The 13,189-nt window shown below is 42.0% G+C and overlaps 1 protein-coding gene across 1 annotated transcript in view; it reads right to left on the minus strand.

The window, feature by feature from the left end:
- ADAT2 (adenosine deaminase tRNA specific 2) overlaps positions 1 to 8,109 on the minus strand; it is a 628,714-nt gene extending 620,605 nt beyond the window's left edge. Inside the window, exon 1 of the mRNA XM_066605475.1 lies at positions 8,073 to 8,109. The gene's annotated coding sequence lies outside the window, so the exon portion shown is untranslated. The remainder of the gene's footprint in view (positions 1 to 8,072) is intronic.
- Between the last annotated feature and the right edge of the window lie 5,080 nt (positions 8,110 to 13,189).

Genomic DNA, 13,189 nt, shown 5'->3' on the forward strand with positions numbered 1-13,189 from the left:
AACTTCACCTTTTTAAAAAACTTTTATATGATCACCATTTGATAACGGTGATCACGTGACTAGTAACCGCATATCGCGGCTCCCCGTGACATCTCCAGGCTCTCGGCTACCTTTGGTAGCTATGAGAAAGGAGATTTTAAATTTTCCAGGCAATCCTTGACTTTTGCGCATATGAGGGCACATGAGCTGAAGCCGGGGTAAAGTCCATGGATAAAGATTCCTTCGGGGGACAAATCCGGGGACCTTGGGTATGTAATGTCATCTCCCCTCACGGATCGATCCGTAAGGGGAGCTGAAACTTTAACTTTTTAAACTTTTTTTTTTACACTTTTTAACTTTCCGTGATTACCGATATCCAATGGATAACGGTGATCATGTGACTGGGAACCGCATACAGCAGTCCCCAGTGACACCTTCCTGCACTCGGTTGTCTTTGACAGTCGGGTGCAGGAAAATTTTGAATTTGACGGGCTCTCCAGCCTTCTGCACATGCACGCCACATTGGCACATGTGCAAAGGCCTGCGGCAGGCCCTGATCGCAGGGGAACATCATGGAAGAGGGGGGTGAGTATTTTCTCCTCCCCTCATGGCTCCGATCTATGAGGGGATGAGGTGAAACTTTAAATTTTTTAAACTTTTTTTTCACTTTTCCGTGATCACGGCGGTCCCCGGTGACATCTCCTGCCTCATGGCTACCTTCAGGAGCTGGGAGCCAGGAGATTTCAAATTTGCCTGAGCTCCCAGGCCTTCTGCGCATGCGCCTGATGTAATGACGTCTGGCGCGGATACGCAGAAGGCCGGCGTCAGGTCATGGAGGACCAGATCAGCGGGGGACAGCATGGAGAATGGGGGTGAGTAATCTCAGCTGCCCCCATGAATCCGATCCATGAGAGCAGCTGAATGTTTAACTTTTTTAAACCTTTTTTCACTTTAGTGCGATTGTTGCTATCTAGCAGATAGCGCCAATCGCATTGCGGGGGGGAGGGGGGATGACAGCCAGGGATGACAGCTCTATGTTGTCAGCTACCATCAGGCACTGACAGCATGGTGCTGGTGGCCAACGGGGACTATGACCGGGAGCAGTTTGCAAGCAACCAGATCCCTCTGCTGGTGATCGGCACCAACTAGATCAGATCCCAGAGGCAAAATGGAACAAGGTTCTAAACCGCACTGCGTTTTTTGGTTGAGGACTTCAACGCAGAGGAGATAAATCTGGATTAAAAATGCCCCCACCGAATGTCTGCCTTTATCTTTGTGTCATATGTGAAGGATCTTGAGTCCCAAACAGCCTCACCCGAACCAAAGATTGTGAAACAAATACACAAGACACTTTCATTTGGTGTTTAATTGACAACATTTTATTTGAAATAACATTATATTCTTATTCAGTGTCTCAAATGTAAGATCAGACCAATTGCTATAAGAAGACACTGAAAATGGCGCATCCCCGACTCACAAAGAGTCATCATCCATCACTCAGGAGAGGAAAAACCCCCTGTGGAGGAAACCTCTGGGGAGCCATGGCTGGAGGACGGCCCTCCCTCTGGGCTTAGGGGGTTAATGCCAATATTTACAGCATATTTTATCAGAATTGGTACATTTCATCATACTTACAGTAATACATCCTATAACAGAACATTACATATGACAGTTATTAGTAAACAAGGCGAGGGCAAAGCAGAGGCCCCGTGTGATGCCTAATGGAGATATCCAAATGTGACCTCTCCGGGCAGCGGATACTGGATATGATGGAGATCTGGCTGCAGCATCTGTCACCCCATGGATCGCTAGGAATAATAGACATGATCTGGCTGCGCAGTTATGGCTGATCGGGCTGGCTAGGTAAATATGGCTGATCTGGCAGGCTAGGCGGGCGTCCCCTCCTCCCTCACAGATGGTGAAGCTCCAGGTCTCCAGACACACCAAGCACCACGCTGCATCTGGTCGTATCCCCTTCCGTCATGGAGTTTTCTTGGATAGGCTCTTTATGACATTGGCCTAGCTGTGGATGACATCAGCACAGTTGCCATGGTGACTGCAGGTGTTTATCACCAAGGCCTCATCCACTTGAAGTCACCCATAATTAACTGTTTAATGACTGGTGCTATGCTTTTCTACAAAAGCCTATTAAAAATAAAATAAAATGATTACAATGTAAAGTAGGTATGGTAAGTGTTAACCCATTAGTGACAAAGCTTTTTATTTTTCTTCTATTTTCGTTTTTTCCTTCCCCTCTGCTAATAAAATCGTAACTCCTTTATTTATCCATCGCCATTGCTGTATGAAGGCTTGTTTTTTGCGGGCCGAGTTGTATTTTTCAAAGGTATTATTTAATGTACCATATAATGTACTGGAAAAACGTAAAAAACATTCTAAATGGAGAGAAATGAAAAAAAATTTAAATGCGCCATCTTTTGGTACGTATTATTTCTACGGCGCACAAACTGCAACAAAAATTACATGATAACTTTATTCTATGGGTCAATACGATTACTACAATACCAAACTTATATAGTTCTTGTTTAATATCTTGTTAAAGGTATTTAATTTTTTTTAATTATTTTCTTTGAGACAGGGTAACCAAAAAAGCACATTTTCTGACGACGTTCATCATGCGGGGTAAATAATGCGTTACTTTGATAAATCTGACTTTTATGGATCATACCAAATCACACAATGATACCAAATATGTACTTTTGTTTTACTACTTAGATTCCTTTATTATAATTACAGTCATACCTCTACTTTTCTCGTCTTCGTCTTTCACTGATTGACCTCGCTGCTAACGTCACAGCCATTCATGGATTGCTCCGATCATAGCCATTAATGGATTGCTCCAATCACATTCATTTATGGATGAATGGCTATGATTGAAGCATCCAGCTCTGGCTGTGATTGACTAAGTGGGCTGTCACTCAGCTGATTCAGCCAATCAGAGCAATCTCTTGCTGGAGGCAGGGAATTTCAATCCCCCGTCACTAGCAAGATGCTCTGATGGCTTGACAAGTGCCCAGCAGCCTGCATGGAGCTCCGGAGGGCGGCCCCCGGGACACAGTCAGCACCTGCTAGGTGAGTATGTTGACTTTTTTCTTTTTTCTCAGGCAGTATAGCTAGGGTGTTTAGCACTGCCAAAAACGCGGCACGACAAAACGCGGTACCAAGTCGTGCTGCATTTTCAGCAGTGCTAAAAACCACTGCCCATTCATTTCAATTGGCGACGCAGGGTTAAAAATGCTTGTGTGAACAGCCCCATTGAAATGAATGAGAGAGTTGTACAGCGTTCAGCAGTAAAAAAGCAGCGGTAAATGCTTTAGAAAAATGTGGTTTGGTGTGTTTTTTGGAATGTCTAGAATTAATTATTGGATTTACAATGATAGGCATTCTGCCATGACAGCCCTGGGGCCTTTCAGAAGGCCCGATGCTGCCATGACACCCACACGACTCCCTGCAATTTCATCGTGGGGGGCCGTATGGGATGATGTTCAGGGGATTTAAATGCTGCTGTCAGAACTGATTAATTAACTGCTCCGATGAGCCACGCAGTTTATCACACTTGTTGCTGCTAGGTGTCAGCTGTAAGAAACAGCCTGTGCCCGTGATGTATGGAGGGAGATTGCAGCGCGATCATTCTTTATAAAGAGACCGCCGATACAGGTCATAGGATTGCAGGTGACATCATCATCTGTCCTCAGCGTTATCACTATGTTCTCTGTGCTGTTACATAGGATTGCAAGTGACATCTGCTGTACTACAGTACATCATCTGTCCTCAGCATTATCACTGTGTTCTCTGTGCTGTTACATAGGACTGCAGGTGACATCTGCTGTATTACAGTACATCATCTGTCCTCAGTGTTATCACTGTGCTCTCTGTACTGTTACATTGGAGTGCAGGTGACATCATTATCTGTCCTCAGTGTTATCACTGTGTTCTCTGTGCTGTTACATTGGAGTGCAATTGTACAGTACTGTACTGTACCAGTGTATTACCTATCGCCGATGATGGAGAAAGGTGGGTTGCACTAGCAGTAGCCGGAGACGCCGAGCAGGAGATCACATGGGTTCAGCAGCCAGGTCACATGGGCCGGCATATGCTGGTGTTATTAGAGGCAACCAATGTTACTAGAGACAGAATTTTGGCTAAAAAAATTGGCCTAACTCGAAATCGGCTTTAGTAGATATCAATGCTGGTAAAGGTTTTACTGTATTTACTGTACACTTGTATATATATGAAATTAGACTGTGATAGTACGATGGGTTGACTGTAGTTGAGAGACTGTACTTGATTCTGCAAAATCGACTGGCAAATCAATACAATGTTACCAGAATCCTACAGTCTTGTGTTGCCAAGTGTTATATTAATAAAGTATTCAAAACTGTGTTACAACACTGAAGCCTGCATGTTACCTGAAGTATTTGTACCATTGAAACCCACACGCCAGTTGAAGTGCCCGTACTGTTGATTCCTGGACACTGCTTAATTACAGTGTGTGAAACTAAAAGTGACTGCACCACTAATTGACTGCCAAGTAAAGAGTGTTAAAACTTGCTGCAATGTTTGCTTCGTCTTGAAGCTCTCCTTCAAGGCGGGACACAGGAGAAGAAAGGCAAGACTCCAGTGGACAAAAGTACACAAAAATGGAATCACTGAGCAGTGGAAAAACATTACCTGGTCAAATAAATCCGAATTACTGTTGCATTGTGCTGATGGGAGGAACAGAATGAGGCACAAGCAGTATGAAGTGATGAACCCTTCCTACTAGGTGTCAGGCTGGTAGAGGTGGATAATGGTGTTGTGACTGTTTTCTTGCACACGCTGGGTCCTCTGATGTGTAGGAATGGATGCTATGACAAATTGGCATAGTCCTGGAGGTCAAAGGAGGCTCAACGTGCTACTAGATCAGTCTTTCTAAGAAAGTGGCCATTCAATGTATGTGGTCCAATATACAGTACTAAAGAGCTCCAAAGAGCCTGTTAGAAGGAGCTAGGTTGATACTGCAGCAAGAGATAGGGTGTTGAACAAGCAAGTAGACTGATACCAGGTAATTTCTGCTTACCTCTCTGGATTCAGGACTACGTCTGCAACCAGCCCATCGCCAAAGTTGCTTACTGTAATGCTTCTGTGCTGTCTCTGCAAAAACGCCGTACTCAGTACTCTGTCTATCGCCCTCTTACACACTGGAGGGAACTGGGCATCCAAATATAGACTTTGCTAGAAAAATGTAGGTGACACAACGTTCTGTGCCACATGCATCCCCAAGCTGCCCTGCTATCTTGGTTTCCTACTGTCTGTAACAACCAGGCTGTGCCTACTTCCATAACCTCTGTTGTAATGCAGTCTGTCCCCACACTGGTTATATAGAATCAGGGGATTTTAAAGTAATCTACAAACATTAAGACACCTGTAGGAATAGTTTGCATTCAATTTCAAACCATAATTTACTCTCTGTGATACAGAGCAGCTGTACTTGATGCATTCCTTGAAAAAAGCCCTTTAGTTAAAATCATAAATTCAGACTATTGTTGTGTTTCAGGTTAAAATTTTATATTAGATTTATGTTTCTAACTTAGTTTTAAACTTTTGAATGAATACAGTATCAGAATCAAGCTTAGTACATGAATGCAATAATAGAATCAATCTCATTGCATAGGCACGGTAATAGAGTCAAGCTTAGTACTTATATATGGTATCAGAACTGAGCTCATTACATAGATGCTCAAACTGGTCATCTACTGTTAGAGCCCATTTGTGCTGAGGAATGCCAAGCTGTGTGTTTGGACACATCATTAGTTGGAGCATCAGCATTGTATTTGGCTGCAGTTTACTTGACTACACTCATGTATGAGAGAATGAATGTTACTCGTTGTACTCAAGTTATATTGAAGATTCAATTTGTTGGGTGCCAATTCCTTACCCTTACCACCCAGAGGCATGCAGTATACAAATACTTGAGAAGGGGAATGGCACTCTAGACCTCAGTTTTGAATTTAAATTAGAATCTTTAATTCATATTTTACTGTACATAATTTTTGCAACTTCAAATTGTATACTTTAATATTTCAGTATATGTGGTTCATGTTCAAATTCCCAGTAATTAGATCCAAAGTTATAGCTAGATTCTGGCCATAGCTTATCAACTTTTCAGAAAAAAAAATCCTTCAATAGAATTTAAGCTAGATGATGGGGAAAGAAAATTAATTTATGAGGGTGATTCCTGTCCCCAACCAGTTAGGATGAAGCGGTGTGTTGGTAATTTAAAAAATGTGGATGTTGATGATGTTGCAAAGGATAAAATAAATGTGTACTAATATTTTGTTGCAAAGGCATCAAGCTCTCTGAGCCAGTATCTAAAGATAATTTGGATCTGGTTGCTGTAATAAAGACATTCTCCTTGGATTGTAGTGGGTGGGAAATAGCCATACCTGGATACACATTGTACAGGAAAGAAAGAAGGGGCAGTGGATTAACCATTAAAGTCAAAGGACACTCTGAAAACAACAGTAATTCAAAATAACCACAAAGAGCAAGAAACTCTCTTGGATTGCATGCAAACTCAAACCAGGGCAAACTGAGGATTGTGACAACCTGTTGGTTAATGAAATTACTGAAATGGCAAAAAAGGGAATACTGTAACAATGAATGACTTCAACATGCCTTATGTTGATTGGAATATTTCCTGTGCACTTGCATACAGCAGCAGGAATTTTATAGAGGCACTTAAAGAAGCTGTTCTAGGCGTATGTACCCATGTTGAGGAATGTGGCGTGAATTGCCTGCAACGAAAAAATCTGCACCAAAACCACAACTAAAACATAGTAAAATCTGTGTTATTGATGCAGATTGTGATGGGATTTGCAGCAGATTTCACCCTTTAGTTGGTGGGAAGATCAGAAGCAGTGCTACAAAATAACATTTTACTGAAATAATAGTAGATGCTTGGAACAAACTTCCAGTAAATGGAATTTAAGCATGCCTGGAATCAAGATATTGTTAAAGATATATTGAATAAAAATAAACAGGAAACAATATAAGGCTAGACTAGATGGACTATGTGGTCTTTTTTGCTTTCAATCTTCTATATCACATAGTGATGACATATCGTAGCAATATGTTCTCACTTTCCAAGGTGGGAAACCCCCATTTAAAGCGGTTCTCCAGGACTTTTACTATTGCTGAGTTATTCTCAGGATGAGTAAACAATAGCTGATGGAAGGGGGTCTTTGCTTGGGATCCCCATCTACTGGGATCCCCATCGATCAGCTAATCGCTGGGCTGGCTTTCAGCGTGGGCAGCACTGGAAACAGATAAAGCTGTCCATATTACAACAGCCCAATCAGGTATTGTATGCAGAGCTCCCATCGAATTTAATAGGATATGCACATGGAGTACCAAACTGGGCCACTGCATTGTTGACAGCGCTGTCTGCTTCCTTTGTTTACTGCACTGACAGCGGGCCCAGTGATCAGCTGATTGGGATTGCCAGCTGCAGACCCCCACAATCAACTATTAATGACTTATCCTGGCAAAAGGCCATCAACAGTAAAACTCGTGGACAAACATTTTAATGTACCATCTTTTCATCAGTTTGTTTGTTAGACCATTTCATTTCTGTGTATTGAATTATTCTGATTGCAAATTATTTGTCTAATTGTCACTTGCCCAAGTTTAAGTGGAGGTCATATCCATCTCTTCCAGTCTATCCACAGCAGCACACAGTAAAAGATCATTATAAAACTATGGTGAATTTGCAGCTTGAAATGTCTATGATGGACAGTTTGGCTTATAATCTTTAACTGATCAAAGTGGATGGTTGATTTACCACAGAAATGGAATTCAACTAATTGAATATTAAAGTGCTAGAAATAGCAACTTAAACCGAGTCTCCTGCTTGACGCCTTCTCATGGATACACAGCAGAACATAACAGACGGAAAACATACTGTTCAATGCATTCGGAAAGTCTTCAGACCCTTTCACTTTTTTAGGCCTCCTTCCCACGAGCGTGACGGGGTCCGCCGCGTAATATTACGCAGTGAAGCCCGTCACGGCGCCCCCCAGAGCCCCTATACTTACCTGCGGGAGATAGCGTGAAATCGCTTCCCCGCCCACCACCACCGCGTCACCGCCCGTCACCGCCCACCACCGCCGCGTCACCGGCCGTGTCACGTGACGCGGCCGGCCGCGTCATTTGGCGTCATATGACGCGCGGCGGTGGGCGGGAAAGCGTTTTTTCACGCTATCTCCCGCTGGTTACAGCGGGAGATAGCGTGAACGGACGGCTTCCATTGACTGCAATGGAAGCCGTCAGTGCGTACAGCCCGTCCTCACCCGCAGAAAATAGAGCATGCTGCGGGTGAGGACGGGAGAAATCGCGGTGCGTAATTCCGCGCTGGAATTACGCATCGTGAGCATTGTGCTATTAGGTTCAATAGAACCTAATAGCTGCGGGCAACGCAGCGGATTTTCGCCGCGAATTACGCGGCGGAAATCCGTTCGTGGGAAGGAGGCCTTACATTTTGTTATGTTGTGGCCTTGTGTAGATTAAAAAAATAGTTTATCCCTATTATTCTGCACTCAATACCTCACAATGACAAAGTAAAAACAGAATGTTAGAAATCTTTGTAATTTTTTTATGATGAAAAACAAACATTTTCCATTGATATAAGTATTTAAACCTTTTGGTATGTCACTTGAAATTTAGCTGAGGGAGCCTCTCATTTCTCTTGATCATCCTTGAGATATTTCTGTAACTTGATTGGAGTCAGGTAAATTCAGTTGATTGGGTATAATTTTAAAAGCCACACTTGTCTATATAAGGTTTCACTGCTCACAATGCATATCAGAACCAAAGCCAAGCCATAAGGAGGAGAAGACTGTCTGTAGAGCTCAGAGACAGGATTGTGTGAAGGCACAGATCTGGAGAAGGCTATCAAAAAAATTCTGCTGCACCTAAAGTTCCCAAGAACATAGTGGCCTCCATAATTCTTAAACGTTTGGAACAAGCAGGCCTCTTCCTAGAGCTGTCTGATCCACCAAACTAAGTAATCAGTGGAAAAGCGCAGATGGAAGAAACTTCCAGAAAGTCAACCATCACTGCAGCACTCCACCAATATGGGCTTTATGGCAGAGTGGCCAGAAAGAAGCTTCTCCTCAGTAAAAGACACATCAAAGACCACTTGGAGTTTGCCAAATAGCACTTAAAGGACTCTTGGCTGTGAGAAACAAGATTTTCTAATCTGATGAAACCAATATTGAGCGTTTTGGCCTCCGTTCTAAGACCCAATGCACACAGGTTGCATTTGCATTGCGGAATCCGGAGCAGGCGTCCGGCTCCAGATTCCACAGCAAATTCTTGCCATAGCGTGCTATGTAATAGCAGGTTTCCATGCCCATAAGCGGAAATCTATAGCGATTTTCCACCTGCGGGAGAAAATCGCAGGATGCTCTATTTTAGGCCGGATTCCACGCGGACAGCTTCCATTAAAGTCAATGGAAGCTGTCTGATCTACGGCCTGTCTGCGGTGACAGCTGCGGACGGGCAGCGGAATCCGCATCATCACCTAGCAACAATGTGTCATCATCTGTACTGCGCATGTGCCAGCCGGTGCGGCCAGCACATCTGCAATACATATGAAGAAACATGGTGGACAGGTACACATGAGTTGGCAGGGGTTCTGGCCAGGAACCGGGTTAGATAGTGTTGAGGGATCCCGCATGCGGAATCTGACCCGGCCGTGTGCATTCGGTCTAAGCATTATATTTGGAGGAAACCTAACACTGCTCATCACCTGCCCAATAAAAACCCTACAATGAAGCATAATGGTGGCAGCAGCTGGGACAGGAAGACTGGTCAAGATTGATGGAAAGCTGAATGAAGCAAAGCACAAGAGATATTTTTAATGAAAACCTGATCTAGAGTGCAAGGGACCTCAGACTGAGCAGAAGTTCACCTTCCATCAAAACAATAAATCTAAGCCCACAGCCAAGACAATACAGGAGTGACTAAGGGACAACTCTGTGAATATCCTTGAGTGGGCCATCTAAAGCCCTGACTCGAACCTAATTGAACATCTATGAAAAGACCTGAAAATGGCTTTCCACAGATGGACCCCATCCAACCTAACAGAGTTTGAGAGGATCTACAGAGAAGAATGGCAGAAAATCCCTAAATCCAGGTGTACAAACCTTGTGACATCACGCCCAAGATGTCTGGAGGTTGTAATCACTGCCAGAGGTGCTTTAACTAAGTACTGAGTACAGGGTCTTAATATTTGCCAATGGAGAATGTTAGTTTTCATTTTTTTTATTTATAAAGATTTCGAACATTCTGTTTTCACTTTGCCATTATGAGGTATGCAGAATGATGGGCAAAACTTTACCTTTTTTAATTTGAATAAGGCCACAATATAACAAAATGTGAAAGAAAGTGAAAGGGTCTGATTACTTTCCAAATGCATTGTATGGTATTGATCAAAGGCTCTTGAATGCTTAATTTTATAAAGTAAATTTGTTTAACTCTAAAAAAATAAATCAATACATTCTTAATAACTTAAGAAAATAAACTTTGTATTTTGCATAAAACCACAAGAAGATACTTAGGCCTTGAAATAATTCATAGTGGCTGGACTTGTGACTTTAAGCAACGTCTGAGGTCACGGACACACACTATGTGTGTTTGCTATTTCCCTATTTGGGATTATTTTGGTTTATATTCACCAAAAACCACCGACTATTAACTGGGCCACAATTCCTGGATGGCATGATATGTGAAAACAGAAGCCCATAGAGTATAGCTTGTATCTTTGTGAATTGTCTGTTTTGGCAGTGTAATGTAATTACCCACTGCTAGCTGTGTAAGACCTGCCAATAATTCGCAGTGGCTGGACTCGTAACTTTCAATACTGGGCCACAAGCAGAGAATTGCAATATTCCCCTCGCCAAAGCATACTATGTCCGTGTGTTTTGCTGCTATATATGGTGACCGCAGTAGAAATTTATGAACTTCAAAATATCTCTACCAATGTACAGACCACGCTTTGCATGGGTATATACCCGCATTGCAGCTTCTTTTTCCGGTCTCTACTATACAACCCCGTTTGACTTCTATGCTGGTATACAAGCTTTCATACAAGCAGCAATATATCTTTCAGTAGAACAGACCCCTTCGCTATAGAGTCCTAAAGTATAAGAAACTGAGGTCTGTCTATCCTATTACTTAATTCTCTTAAAACCCGGGGGTGTATGCATCAGGACCAGGTGATTTGCCTATTTTAATCTTTTTAAGGCGCTACTTTCTGGGTTAGACTGGTAACATTTAGTGGATAGTCTATATTATCACTCTGCATCTCATCTGCCATTTAATTTTCCTCTATGACAGACATCTTTGGTTCTTTGCTTTCCCATATCTATAATCCCTGTATTAAAATATACTTTTAATAGTGCCACATAAATAATGTATAATAGTGCAACTCATAGCAGCCCAAGTAGTGAATAACAAGCCGTACAGTACCCATGTAATGAACAATAATCTGCACTGTCCCCCTGAAGTAATATATACCTATACTGTCTACCATAGTAATAAATAGCCGTACTGTCCCCCTGTAGTAATAAATAGCAATAATGTTCCCTGCAGTTATAAATAGCCATATTGTCACCCTGTAGTAATATATAGCCATACGGTCTTCCTGTAGTAATATATGGCAATAATGTCCCCCTGTAGTAATTACCATACTGTCCCTTGTAGTAATAGCCATACTGTCCCTTAATAGCAATAGTCATAATGTCTCCTGTAATAGTAGCCATAATGTCCCTGGTACTAGTAGCCAAAATACCCCCCGCAGTATCCATAATGTTTGAAATAGTAGTAGCCATAATGTCCCCGGTAGTGGTAATCATAATTTCTCTTATGGTAGCCATTATGTCCTATGCAGTAGTAGCCATAACATCCCCTGTAGTGGTAGCCATAATGTCCCTGATACTGGTTATCATACTGTCCTCCATATTAAAATAATAAAGTCACTCATCTCCCACAGTCCTATGACTCCTCAAATCCACCTCCTGGCTGACTTCCCGTGGAATCACGCAGGCGACGCGATGACATAATTACGTTGTCTTCATCATATCGAAGACGCAGTGAGGCTACTTCTGTTAATTGCATCTGCATCTTAATGATGTGGATGTTTATAAATGCTGTTATTACTCATGTACACTTATGATCGTGAATTCTGAAAAGTCATTTGAAAGATTAGGCATGCTTTCCACATTAGGTGATATTCTGATGATTCATTTTCTCTAAAGGATTTGTATTAGAGATATTTCGGAGAATTTAATGTACAATATTTCTTCAATTTTTTTCTTGACATTCTGAGCAAAATCTGAAAATATCCACCCAATATTTTATCTTATATATACACTGTTAATCCAGTGAACCCAAAAGAAAACACATGCAAAAATGCCAAATTTATTAAAAAAAATTATGTTTCTTTATTGAATAAACAAATTTAAAGCATTCTAAAAGATGAAGTGCGACAAGAAATTTCAGCAATGCAGAGATCTATACAAAGTAAATATGACCCCACATAGCAAAGAATTACAATACCATATAACCATGGATTGAATAAAGTGCAAGTGAAAATGCAAAAAAATATATTGAATATACTTAACCCATAAAAGGTGTAAATAATCCATACGGCCAATGGCACTGACATACGTCATCTCTCCACTATTGTCTTTGTGAATCCTATTGGGACTTCTTTTACTCTTTTCTCATCCTGATAGCAGTGAAATCTCAGAGCTCACATGACTAAGTTCCCAACCTCTCGCACAGGCTTCCAGAGCTTTCTGCGTGACTCTCCGGCTTGGCCATACCCAACCTTGACCACTTGCTACTGCTTGCACATGTTCCTCACCACAGCAGAACACAAGAGCTACAACATGATGACAACTTGTGTGCCACACACCACCTATTGAACCTCATCACCCTGTGGGGCACATCCTGCTTTCTGATTTGTGCACTGAAACACATTTCCCACCCAGCAAGGCACAGCTTATTTTTCATTTGTCACCATGCCTATGTTTGAGACCACACATATTCATCCACACAGGCCATGACAGAAACTGTTACAAATAATGAATTGCACAGCTAAGCATAATCAACATACATTTAGGTTATATAATTATCCTGAAAGAGC

The sequence above is a fragment of the Eleutherodactylus coqui genome, chromosome 1 (assembly GCF_035609145.1).
Source record: "Eleutherodactylus coqui strain aEleCoq1 chromosome 1, aEleCoq1.hap1, whole genome shotgun sequence".
NCBI classification, from domain to species: domain Eukaryota; kingdom Metazoa; phylum Chordata; class Amphibia; order Anura; family Eleutherodactylidae; genus Eleutherodactylus; species Eleutherodactylus coqui.